The 13,051-nt window shown below is 38.7% G+C and overlaps 1 pseudogene; it reads right to left on the bottom strand.

Annotated features, from left to right (window-relative positions):
• Nucleotides 1–22: 22 nt before the first annotated feature.
• On the bottom strand, nt 23–439 carry LOC131757071 (protein FAM136A pseudogene; annotated as a pseudogene).
• Between the last annotated feature and the right edge of the window lie 12,612 nt (nt 440–13,051).

The following is a 13,051-nucleotide window of genomic DNA, read 5'->3' as shown; positions in this document are numbered from 1 at the left end:
TCCGATGGCCAATAGCAGACATCTATTTGCCAATGGACGAGAGAGGCTCCTTCATCTTCTTGGTCATGATTGGGATGAGGTTCGTGTGGTCATCCACACACGTGGTCACGCAACTGTCCAGCTGCCACTTCACCTGAAACTCTTTACTCCCTGCATTAATTGAATCTTTGGCTTTGTCATTCCAAAGCATAGTGCACTGGGCCAGGCGGTCCTGGAACTTCTCCAACTCGTTGGTCACCAGGGCCTGGGCTTGAACCAGAGGTGCATGACAGCGCTCAATGCACTGGTGCATTTGCCGCATGGACGCCTGGCTGTCCTCACAACAGCCGGCGCTGCACCAGAACATGAGGCCCTGCATCTTCCGTATGTTCTCTCTCTCCAGACTCTTCACCATAGAGTCCACCGCCTCCTGCACCCGGCGCTGCTGCAGCTCCGCCATGGCGACCCGGTGGTGCCAAAGTAAATTTTTTTTATGTTTTTTTCAAAAATGAGTTTTAAGAAAAAAAATCTAGACCTTACTAGATAGGAGACATTAAAGGAAAAGTTAGAGGGCTTCCCTTCCCTTCCCTGGTGGTGCGGTGGTTGAGAGTCTGCCTGCCGATGCAGGGGACGCGGGTTCGTGCCCCGGTCCGGGAGGATCCTGGGTGCCGCGGAGCGGGTGGGCGCGTGACCCATGGCTGCTGAGCCTGTGCGTCCGGAGCCTGTGCTCCGCAGCGGGAGAGGCCACAACAGTGAGAGCCGCGTACTGCAAAAAAAAATAAATAAATAAAAAAAGTTAGAGACACAACTGGGTTAAAAAGACAGAAATCTCATTTTGCCAAGAGGAAACGTTAGCTTATATACCACCATGTCCTGAAGTCTAACTTTTGTTTACAGGGCATTTATTTGTTACATATAAATACATTTCCAGTGTGAAAAGAAAAGGAAAATAAAAAATGAGTATGGATACCACTGTCATTTGGGAGATTTTTCATGACTACCACGAGAGTGCAGGCAAGAGACAGTAATGAAGAAAGTGAGCCTATATGGAGCCAGAGTAAGGGATTCTCATCCAAGAGACTTGGCAGGGACTAAGGTAGGATGTCAACAGGCTTCATATCCAGGGATATTAAGCACACTGGCATAGGTTCTGACTTGTGCAAGGAGGATCATGATCTAATACAGAGCTAAAGCAAGATTCATTAGTGTGAGCTATGGTAAAAGATTTCTAACCTCTGGGGGACAAATACCTTGTATGCTGGAGTTACTTTCATAAGTTCCACTAATTTATATATATATATATATATATGTATTAGGAATTATCTGCAAATTGCATGAATTATAAATCTCTCATAAAACATATTTCTAGTTTTTAAATGAACTCAAGTGCATTTGTAATTCATATACAAAAATTTATTTACAAATGTTACTAAGATCAGCATAACTTTCTGTGATTATGTATTTTTTTTCAACCAAAGGTGACTAAAAAATATTATGTATGGAGGAAGGTCTTAATTAAAAGGAGATCTTCAGCCTAGAAAAGATTGGAATCCACTCTTAAAGATGAACCACATAGTCAGTTTTTCTCCCAGAGACCCATAATTTAGGAATCTTCTTTCCACATGTTATTTTCCCCATGATACCTATAACTAAAATGGCAGGACTATAAATTCAAACTGAGAGAAGGAAACAGGATGAACCTGTGTAACTCAAGCTGTCAGCAGTGTAATGGTCTTAGTAAATTCTTGGGTAAACACATCTAGGGAATTCCTGTCCTATAACACATTTATGAGATTTTTCAATATTTTGCTTGGCTCTATGTGGAGAATGTTTGAAATATGAAAGCTGTTCAGTGCTAGAGAGAGCTGTACTAAAGATATAAAAATATGAATGAGAAGTTTACACATTGATTACAGTGGCTACCTCTGAGTGGTGGGAGAAGGGGAAAGAATAAGGGATGCAGGAAACTGTGAGTAGTAGATTACATTTGCAAAAATGACCACAATATTGATTCCTATCACACATGCCCTCTTGCACTATGATGTTGTAGATCTCCATCAAAACATAGAGTCTAATTCTCCTCGCATTGAATCTGTGCTGGATCTGTTACTACACTGACCAGTAAAATGCGGCAGAAGTAATATGCTGAAAGTTGAAAGCTCTGGCATTAGGAAGACTAGGCAATTTCTGTTGTGATGCTCTGAAAGGAGTAAGGTGCCTTGTAAGAAATCTGACTATCCTAATATCTCCTTGCTGTGAGAAGCTCAGCTAGCCATGTGGAGAGGCTATCTGTGAGGGAATAAAGATCCCCAGCCTTAACCCCTAGTGGAGCTCCCAACTGACAGCCAACACCAAGAGGATTGCCAAGCATTTTGGATATGGATCTTCAAAACCCAGCTGAGACATTCCAGATGAAGCCAGGTGGATGTTACTATTTAAAACTAAGAAGCTATAGAGTGGTATATTATATAGCAATAAATAACCAAAAAAGTATGTTTCGATTATATCTGTAAAGTTTCAGTTCTTTGAAAAGCCACACATTTGAGACAAATATGGAAAATGTTGACCTTGGTTTGTGTGCGGTGATATTTTCCATTTTTTTCTTTACATACAAAATATTACATATTTCATAATTTGAAATTTAAAAGCATATTTATACTTGCACTTCTTGCTAGGATAAAGTAAATAGTTCCAAACATGTCCTCCATCCATAAACAAGTATAAAGCTGGAGAAAATGTATGTGGCAATGTTGACAAGTCCTGGGCTTTAGGGAGTATGATCCCTGAGGGAAGAGAAATACATGAAGTGAGCTCCCATGCTCTTATTAACTTTGTAGTTTGGTACAATTTTCCAACTTTTATAAAGGGAGTAGAGTCCAAGCAGAGTCTCTCTGGGGAGGCATAAAATAGAGTACAGGGCTGCTGATGCAATTAGAACTTGTGGGGTAGGGGACTGAAGAAGCAGGAGCTGCACACAGGAGTTCCCAAGTCCTTGGTCAAAGCCTGCACTGCATATCTGCCAGAGGAAACCCTATGAGGCCTAACAGAAAGCAGTTTCCACAGAATAGAGGATGGAATGGCCACTCTAGAGCGCACTAGATGCTGGGAAATGTTAAAGACCCACTCAGAGTGGAGAGACCTCATTAACACGTCTGGTATTCAGGTAAGCTACCAAAGAGGCCATAAGTTTTGTGGATAGCCTACTTGCAAAGGATATTCTGTAGCTAACCTAACACAGCCTAAAACCAAGCTTTGACAGAAGAGCTTCTAGCAAATAACTGCCTGCTGAGACAAAACTCAACAATCATTTAAAAAAAAAAAAAAAAGACAATTTAATCCAGACTCCTTACAAAGTATCATTCAAAATATTCAGGGAAAAAAAGTTTTCCCACCAAAAATTACTAGACATGTAAAGGAGTAGGAAAATCTGATGAATAATCAAGAAAAAAGCAATCAGAGGGCACAAACACCAAGATGACCCAGATGTTAAATTTAGCAGGCAAGGACATAAAGAGGCTATTTTTAGCTGTTATTAGAAATATTTCTAGGGACTTAAAGCAAGATATGTGGTCATAATGAATGAATGACTAGAAACTCTCAGTGAAATAGAAATTACACAAAAAACAGTGAACAGATATAGAATTTTAGCAGATAAAAACCAAAAACATAAATGGAAATCCTTGAAACAAAAACTACAATATCTGAAGTGAAAAAAATCACTGATGGACTTAATATTTTGGAGATGGCACATACAGACTCAGTGAACTTGAGAGCAGATGAATAGAAATTATTTCATAGGAAAAAACAGAAAACAGATTTTTTAAAAAAGAGCCTCAGGTACCAGTGGAATAATACCATACTGTTTATAACACAAGTACATAAGGACCCAGGAGAGGAGAGAAAGATAATGAAGCAGGAAAATGAACAACACTTGAGAAAATAATGGTTGAAAGTTTCCCAGATTTTATTTCAAAACCTCATTCTACAGGTCCAAGAAGCTCAGGAAACCCCAAGAAGGAGAAATACAAAGAAAAAGCACTTAGACCACTCTAGTCAAAATGGACAGCAACCACAGAGGAACAGAAAATCTTCAAAGCATCTAAAGAAGCATGGCATATTTTATACAAGGGAAGAGTTATATAAATGTTGCCTACTTCTAACCAGAAACAGTACAGGCCAGAAAATAATAAAATTACAACTGTAAAGTGATAACAACAACAAATACCTGTCAAATGAGTATTCAATACCTTACAAATTGTCCTTCAAAAATAAAAATAAAATAAACATATTTTCTGAAAAATGAAAGCTCAGAAAATTTGTAACCACCATATCTACACTACAAGAAATACTAAAAGAAGTTCAAGAGGCTGAAGGAAAGGATAACAAATGGAATTTCAGATTTAAAGGAAAGAAAGAAGATCTAAATGTGAGGATAGGTTTTCAGAAGACTAACTTCTTTTCTTTTTTTTCTTTGTTTCTCTAAAAGACAATTTATTGTTTAAAGCAAAAAAAAAAATCATTATAAGGTAGTGTTTATAAAGTGTGTAAAAGTAAGATTCATGACAACAGAAGCACAAAGTAATGGATGCAAAAATGAAATTAAAGTGCTATGGGGTTTCGATGTGGAAAGACTTGAATAAGCCAGGAGGAGAAAACATGACCCAATTTATTTTATGTATCTAGCATACCACTGAATACAAAACCTGATAGAGATATTATATGAAAAGAGCAATATAGACCAACATCCCTGATGAAGATAGATGCAAAATTTCTCAACAAAATATTAGTAAATCAATAGAAATATACAAAAGGAATAATACATAAACACCAATTGAGGCTACTCCCAGGAATGTAAAATTAATTTTATATTTAAAAATCAGTCGGGCTTCCCTGGTGGCGCAGTGGTTGAGAGTCCACCTGCTGATGCAGGAGACGCGGGTTCGTGCCCCGGTCCGGGAAGATCCCACATGCCGTGGAGCGGCTGGGCCCGTGAGCCATGGCCGCTGGGCCTGCGCGTCCGGAGCCTGTGCTCTGCAACGGGAGAGGCCACAACGGTGAGAGGCCCACGTACCACAAAAATTAAAAAAAAAAAAAAATCAGTCACTGTAATTCAACAGCTTGATCACCTCAATAGAAATTATCAAAATCAATTTTGACAAAATGGAACAGCAATTCATAATTTTAAGAAAATCAACTCTTACCAAACTAGGAATAGAAGGAAGCTTCCTCAATGTTGTAAAAGGTATCTATGAAAAATAAAGAAGAAAAAAAGAGCTTGGTGAAATATTGCACTGTTTCCACCTAAGTTGAGAACAGTGAAAGGATATCAATTCTCCCTATTTTTATTCAACGTTTTACTGTGAACAATCCACAGTGAAATAAGAAGGATAGAAAATAAAGTTCACTCAGATTGGAAAAAAAGTCAACTTTATTTATAGTTGATATGATTGTTTACATAGAAACTATTTAGAAGCAAAGCAACTATTGGAAGTAATACATTTAACAAAGGCATAGAGTACAAGGTCAATATACAAAAATCAATTGTATTTTTATATACTAGCAACAATTAAAGAATAAAAAAATTTAAATCAGTTTCCTATAACATCACCCCCAAAACAATAAGAAACAGTATCACATTCCAAAGGAATTGAAGAGATTTGAGCCACCATCAAATATATAAAAGATGTAACAAAATTAGCCATGAGCATTTTTCTGATCCATTCATTTGTCTGACCTCTGTAAAAGCCATGGGTCATGGTGGATGATGGGAGACTGCTATAACCTTAACCAGATTATAACTCCAATTATTGCTATCCTACGAGACATCAAGAACTGGGAAGTGTGAGATTTTACTCCACTTGGCAAGCTAATAAGTTAGCCTGTCACAGTTTCTTGGACACTGGCAGAAAATAGGAGATTCCTGGGTTAGAGACAAAAATAGTGTATTACTTACAGAAATAGCAGTAGACAGTGTATCAACATTTGCACCAGTTCCCCAAACCCCAGTTCACACAGGATGATACAAAGACAACCAGGTGATTCCTTCACACTCAATGGGGTGTATTATAGGAAAGGAACCTCAAGCTTAAGGATCCTGAATATTTTATAATGGGAAGTAAGCCTGGTTGACCTTTGCCTTGATGGGAGATACTGTCTTTCTTATACTGGACTGTAAATAAACCTACTGTTGGCTCTGAAAGGGGATGCTTTCTCTATCTTCCAAATCTGTTTACTGTACAATCATCCTTTGAAAGATAGTTTAGAATAAAGAAAGTCGTGCTTTGTGACCACCTGCAGGGGTGGGATAGGGACGGTGGAAGGGGGAGATATGGGGATATATGTATATGTACGGCTGATTCACTTTATTGTGGGGCAGAAGCTAGCACACCATTGTGAAGCAATTATACTCAATAAAGATGTTAAAAAAAAAAAAGTCAGTGTCTCTGCTTACAAGTTACGCAGATATGTGAGATACCCACTGAGAACTGACTCCCAATAGCTAATTATTATCTTTATTAACCCAGTCTCTGACATTTGGTGTGCTCTATCAAATTAACGATCCATTTAGCATAGAAGATCAAGCACAGTTTGCATTTACATGCTTATGTTAACTGTAATACTCTTTTGGAATCTAGTCCTCAAGTGTCTTGACCATGATGATCGTTCTCACATTCTACAGAATATCCCAATGGTCTACTCTATAGATGACATCATTCTAATCATTCTGATTGGCCTGGTAAGCAACAGTGAACAAGTATTCTCAATACTTTAGTAAGACACATATATACCAGAAAGTGGAAAGAGACCCTACAAAGATTCAGGAGTCATGTGTTTTGGGTCTGGTGATCTGGGGCACACTGAGTCCTTCCCTCTAAAGCAATGGTTATCAACCAGGGAAAAATTTTTCCCCCGAGAGACATTTGGCAATGTCTGGAGACATTTTTGGTTTTCAAAAATCAAGGTGAGTGGGTAGTATCTAGTGGGCATCAGGGGTAGAAGTCGGGGAAATAACTAAAGTGGGTAGAAGCCATGGAAGCAACTAAACATGCCGCAATGCACAAGAAAGCCTCCTCTAACAAAGAAGTATTCAACCCGAATTCTCAGTAATGGCAAGATTGAGATTGCTTTAAATGAAAGTAATAAATATGATTTTGCCTCTTGCAACTCCTACATGACAGAAAGAGATATAGCATGTGTGAGCCCCTTTAAATTTTGGCGGTAACATTTACAGCAAATGGTAATACTACTGTGACCTTTAACTGTGACTTAGAGGCTGCACGTTTTGCATGTGGCCCTGTACAAGAGAGTGTTCTGTAGTGGGTCCATGTTGCAATTCAAGTTGCCCTGTCACTTGGAACATCTTTATGTGGCTCCTCTTTACCTTTATCCCTGGCCTTAATACTTGCTTCCAAGCCACAGAGATTTTAGCAATAGCTCTTGCCATTCCCATGATGATAAAGGTACAACTATTTCTACTTCTCCCACAAACACAAATGAATGACCCCCTGCATAAGGTACTTGAGGCCGAAATCTCAGCCTCTGTACACCATTGCAGAATCTAATCTGGGAGACAGAGGTTTGGGTGAAGCAGAAGAGAATAGCTTTATTTCTTTGCCAGGCAAAGGGGGACACAGCGGGTTCCTGCCCTCAAAAACTACGTGTCCCCACCTAGGTGGATTTGCTGAAGGGTTTTATAGCAATAGTTTGAGGGTGGGGTTGCTGACAAGATTAAGATGTGAGCAGGGCCTGTACTCCCTAAATATCATCTTAGGTAGGCAGTCTCCTAATCTTGATGAGCTTCTCTGGTCCCTTTAATCTTGCCTCAGGTGGTTTCTTGGTTGTTCCTACCTTGAAAGCAACTGTTTGAATCTGCCCTTTGGAACTCAGGGAAGGTCATGGAGGCTGAAGTCTTGCCTACAAGAAATGGGGGACAAAAGGGCCTCCATGCCCAGGAGGCTCACAAGGCCCTGCTCGGTTTCATACTGATTAACAAGGAGAAACAACTGCCATGGCTTACTGGTGAAATGAAGTTGAGGAGGTTCTAGCTTCCCTACTGGAAGCCTCGTGGAATAACACAGCCTGAATGTTCAGGAGAGGGAGCACTGCATGGAGTAGACCAATAAGATACAAGAGATGAGATGGAGGTAACAGAGAATCCCTTGCCCTACCAATCCACGAAGGACTCTTTTGAGGTGCAGTGATTCCTTGAAGAGAGTCCAGATATATCCTGCAGGACTCAGGTGAGTAATGGGAGACTGTGGCCAGCATAGCAGCACATTACTCTGTATTTGGTTCCCCTCTTTCCATGCCTTACTTTCCCTTTTTTTCTCATGCTCCTTTGTACCATTCAGGAGGCAAATGGTACCTCTAAACCTCTTAGGGTTTTTGGCTGGGACTCAGAATTAAATTGACATAAACAGATTAATAGGAGAAAAGCATAAAAGTGAATTTAATACGAGTTTTACATGACAGAGAGCCCTCATAAGTAACTGAAGACCCAATGAAGCAGCTAGATTTGAACACATATATATATACTGAATTGGGCAAAGAGTAGTAAATCGTGAAAATGTGGCAAGGTAGTGGGGCTAGAACTAGGATAGTTGATTGGGTAAAAAAGTGACCAGAAAGATAAGTGTAGTTTAACAAGGTTTATTTTTATAAATTTCTCTCAGTGCTAAGAATGCTACTTTCCTCTTGGTATTAGGAGGGCATGTTCCATAAGTGGGTTTATCTCCTGCTTTCAGGAAGAAAAAGAGGAGGTCACAGTGCCCTTCTTTCACCTGATTTTTTTTCAGGTGTCTTTAGCTCAAAATAATCCTTTTGTCAAAATGGCATATTTTTACGGTGGCATATTCTGTCACCCTTCAGTACCCTCCAATAAAACATCAGCATGTAATTTTGCCTCAGGTTTTCTTTTCTAAAGTTCTCAGGCTAAAACACAGTATACTAGAATATGGAGGAAATGTGGTCAGCAAGGAGACTATAGGGATAGGTTGAGGCTAGATATGGAGAGCCTTCAATGTCAAGCTTAGTATTCAAAGCAAGCTCAGGTTCCAAGAATCTATGATTCTGTATTCACACAGAACGGTTGGAACAGAATTCTACCTCAATAAATGACTCAGTGCCTGTCCAGGCGTTCATTAGCTAATTAAAATGGGAAGTGAAGATTGCTGATTCTTTCTCTTCACGTAATTCCTATGAGTCTCTCATTCATTTAATTTCAAGGGTTGCACTCTCGTTCCTGTCAGTAGCCCATCACTCATGTGCTGGAGAGGAAAGGTCTGCCAGAGGTGAAGCAAAGCTTCTTTCGGGAATTAGTTAATGAGAAATCTGAAGCAACTACAAGCATGAAATTTCCCCATGCTTACTGGAGGGGACTCTTTAGTGCTCAAGCAGCTAAAGAACCCCAAAGCAGGTCTTTTGAACTATTATCAATATCTCCATGGTGCTTTAGGCAATTTCTGAAACTGCAATGGAGTCTAGTGGCTATTGTATGTTTCTGACTTGAATACAAGATAAAACAAGAATAGATATAAACTAACAAAATACATGACAAGTAGATCCTTGCAGGACATTTGGTCCTGTCCAAAATGTCCATAAGACATTTGGTACATTAGATATTTGGTCTATGCCAAAATGTCCTTATATTTGCAGAACTATTTGATCCTGTCCAAAGCCATTTGGCACAGACCAAATATGCTGATGGATATTTTAGATAGCACCAAATGTCTACTAGCCCAAATAGATTGTTTGCAAATTGTAAATGTGCTAGTGTTAAATCATCATTATACCTAATCTATAGATGATGAAATCAGTGAGCAGGTTGAATATGTCTCTGAAGTTAATTTGTGCTCTTTATGTTTTTACAGCAATGTAGTTTTTCTTTGTCTTATGTGGTAAGTGAGGGAAAAGGTAAGCAATATACACATATCTTGTGTTTGTTTAGTTTCTGTACAATGGAGTTTTGAGGTTAAAAACAATATGTGAATATTATATTTTATTAGAGGTGTCTTAATATCCTTTCTGCAGAAGTATACCTTGAGACAAGGATTCAAGTACAGGTAGTTAATTGGGGAGGAAAGACCAGAAGAGACTGATGGGGAGAGGAGAAGTGAGCCTAGGAGGGGAAGAAAGCTGTTAGAATATGTTATCAAGCAAGATACGATTGTGGACAACTGGAGTGTAATCCACTAGGGAATTTGGGATGACAGTGGAAGAACATGCTTGAGTTTTCCCAGTCAAGGTCAAGAAAACCAACATAATTATTTTTCAAATCCCTTTCACTGGATGAAGTCTGTTTCAGGAACTCTACTAGATTTCATTTTAAAGTCATCAGCTAAGTCTGTCTTCTGAAATATATCCTTCACCAAGTTGGACCTAAATGAGTATGTCCCATCCTATTCTATGTCTGGCTACACAGAAAACTACAACTCCAGAGGGCTTGGGTGTGGGTCAATAACATGTATATAATACTCCAAGGAAAATTAACTGTTGTTGATTGTACCATCAGCTTGAAATACTGGGAAGAACAGCAGATGAGGAAGAAAGTAAAGAAATCAGGACTCACCAATTATCATGACATTCACAAGCGGTGCATCACAGATTGAAGTTAGGCATTCTGAATCTTAGTAATAGGTTCTTACTATTATGGAACACAGCTTCTTGAATGATTTTATCCCTCATGTCTCTTGGCTCACTGATGGTTACATGGTTGAGGATAAATGATTACATGGTTGGGGATAAATCGGTACTTGTGAAATAACTGTGAGATTCTTTTTAAAAAGAGAATATATTCCTAGATACTACTGGCCCAATTCTTGTCTTAAATTTTCCCTCCCCAGAGACATTAATCTGTTCATGGGTTGTAAGGGGTGCTTGATTAAGATGTCTCATAACAAAGCTAAGTATGGGTTTGACTCTCAGCAGTCAACAAAACTGATTGCTTCTACATCCCCCACTTTCCAGGGACTATTTTCCTCTCGACTCACATTTCCTAGCAAAGCTTCCAGTAGTGGCAATAATTCTGAGTTCATCCTGTTATAGTACTTAGTGGACTTAAGAACAGCTGAGCTAAAAAGTCATACTCAGGCAGGAGTTACAAATTATACAAGTCAGGATAAAAGCTTCATAAATATTGATTCCACCTAATGGTTTGTGTCAAAGGAAGAAATCTCATTATGTTAATGGCATTTTCTCCCTAAAACACTGTTCTTTGCACTGAATTTCTCTAGGTTTATTAAGGTCATCAAGAATTTAGTTAATAAAACTGATTTGTTCAATATCTGACTTCATCCATTACTTAATGTAATGACAACATAGAAGATTTCTCACAGTGAAATCTTGAAAAATATTGTGGTGCGAAATGAAAGGAAATTTGTGGTTGGCAAGGTAGCATTGTGAATCAACCAAGACTGAGCAAAATAGGCTGTCCAAGCCAAGAATATTTAAACAATTTTGTTTTCCATTCAACTCTTCAGGCCACCCGTTAGAATGAGACAAATTATTTTGCTGGTTTGATGAAGGCTTTTATAAATTCTTAAATTTGTTTAGTCACCCCAAAAGACTTCCTGGAATCCACCAAAAGGAGAGGAGATGGCTCAATCAAGGAAAGGAAAGTGACATATTGTGGGTAAGCAGAAAGTCACTATTACATATGGAAGAAAAGGAATAATAAACTAGAACACACACACAGAAAATAGATTTACTGAGAAAAAAGAGTAACCATTCTAAGTTAAACAAAGCAGTGATGATTTCATAATTTAAATCAATGATTGTTTTGTGAGGCTACTGTGGATCTATTATTGTGTTCAGTATTACATTGGGTGTGAAAATATATGACAAGAACCTTGAATTATCTTTTTTTAAAGATGATTTTTTGCATGCTAAAAATAGCTTATAAGAAAGTGTTCATTAGAGAAAGAACAACAACAACAAAAAAACCCCAAAGTTAGCAGAAGCAAAGAAATCATAAAGATCAGTTCAGAAATAAATGAAAAAGAGATGAAGGAAACAATAGCAAAGATCAATAAAACTAAAAGCTGGTTCTTTGAGAGATAAATAAAATTGATAAACCATTAGCCAGACTCATCAAGAAAAAAAGGGAGAAGACTCAAATCAATAATATTAGAAATGAAAAAGGAGAAGTAACAACTGACACTGCAGAAATACAAAGGATCATGAGAGATTACTAAAAGCAACCATATGCCAATAAAATGGACAGCCTGGAAGAAATGGACAAATTCTTAGAAAAGCACAACCTTCTGAGACTGAACCAGGAAGAAATAGAAAATATAAACAGACCAATCACAAGCACTGAAATTGAGACTATGATTAAAAATCTTGGGCTTCCCTGGTGGCGCGGTGGTTGAGAATCCGCCTGCCGATGCAGGAGACACGGGTTCGTGACCCGGTCCGGGAAGATCCCACGTGCCGCGGAGCGGCTGGGCCCGTGAGCCATGGCCGCTAGGCCTGCGCGTCCGGAGCCTGTGCTCCGCAACGGGAGAGGCCACAGCAGTGAGAGGCCCGCATACTGCCAAAAAAAAAAAAAAAAAAAAAAAAAAAAAAAAAAAAAAAAAAAATCTTCCAACAAACGAAAGCCCAGGACCAGATGGCTTCATAGGTGAATTCTATCAAACATTTAGAGAAGAGCTAACACCTATCCTTCTCAGATTCTTCCAAAATATATCAGAGGGAGGAACACTCCCAAACTCATTCTACGAGGCCACCATAAGTCTGATACCAAAACCAGACAAAGATGTCACAAAGAAAGAAAACAACAGACCAATATCACCAATGACCATAGATGCAAAAATCCTCAACAAACTACTAGCAAACAGAATCCAACAGCACATTAAAAGGATCATACACCATGATCAACTGGGATTTATCCCAGGAATGCAAGGATTCTTCAATATACACAAATCAATCGATGTGATGCACCATATTAACAAATTGAAGAATAAAAACCATATGATCATCTCAATAGATGCAGAAGAAGCTTTCAACAAAATTCAACACCCATTTATGATACAAACCCTCCAGAAAGTAGGCATAGAGGGGACTAACCTCAACA

Source organism: Kogia breviceps, chromosome 5 (genome assembly GCF_026419965.1).
Source record: "Kogia breviceps isolate mKogBre1 chromosome 5, mKogBre1 haplotype 1, whole genome shotgun sequence".
In the NCBI taxonomy this organism is placed as follows: Eukaryota; Metazoa; Chordata; class Mammalia; order Artiodactyla; family Physeteridae; genus Kogia; species Kogia breviceps.
The sequence above is the reverse complement of the archived record's forward strand: the minus strand, read 5'-3'. Positions and strand labels throughout refer to the sequence as shown.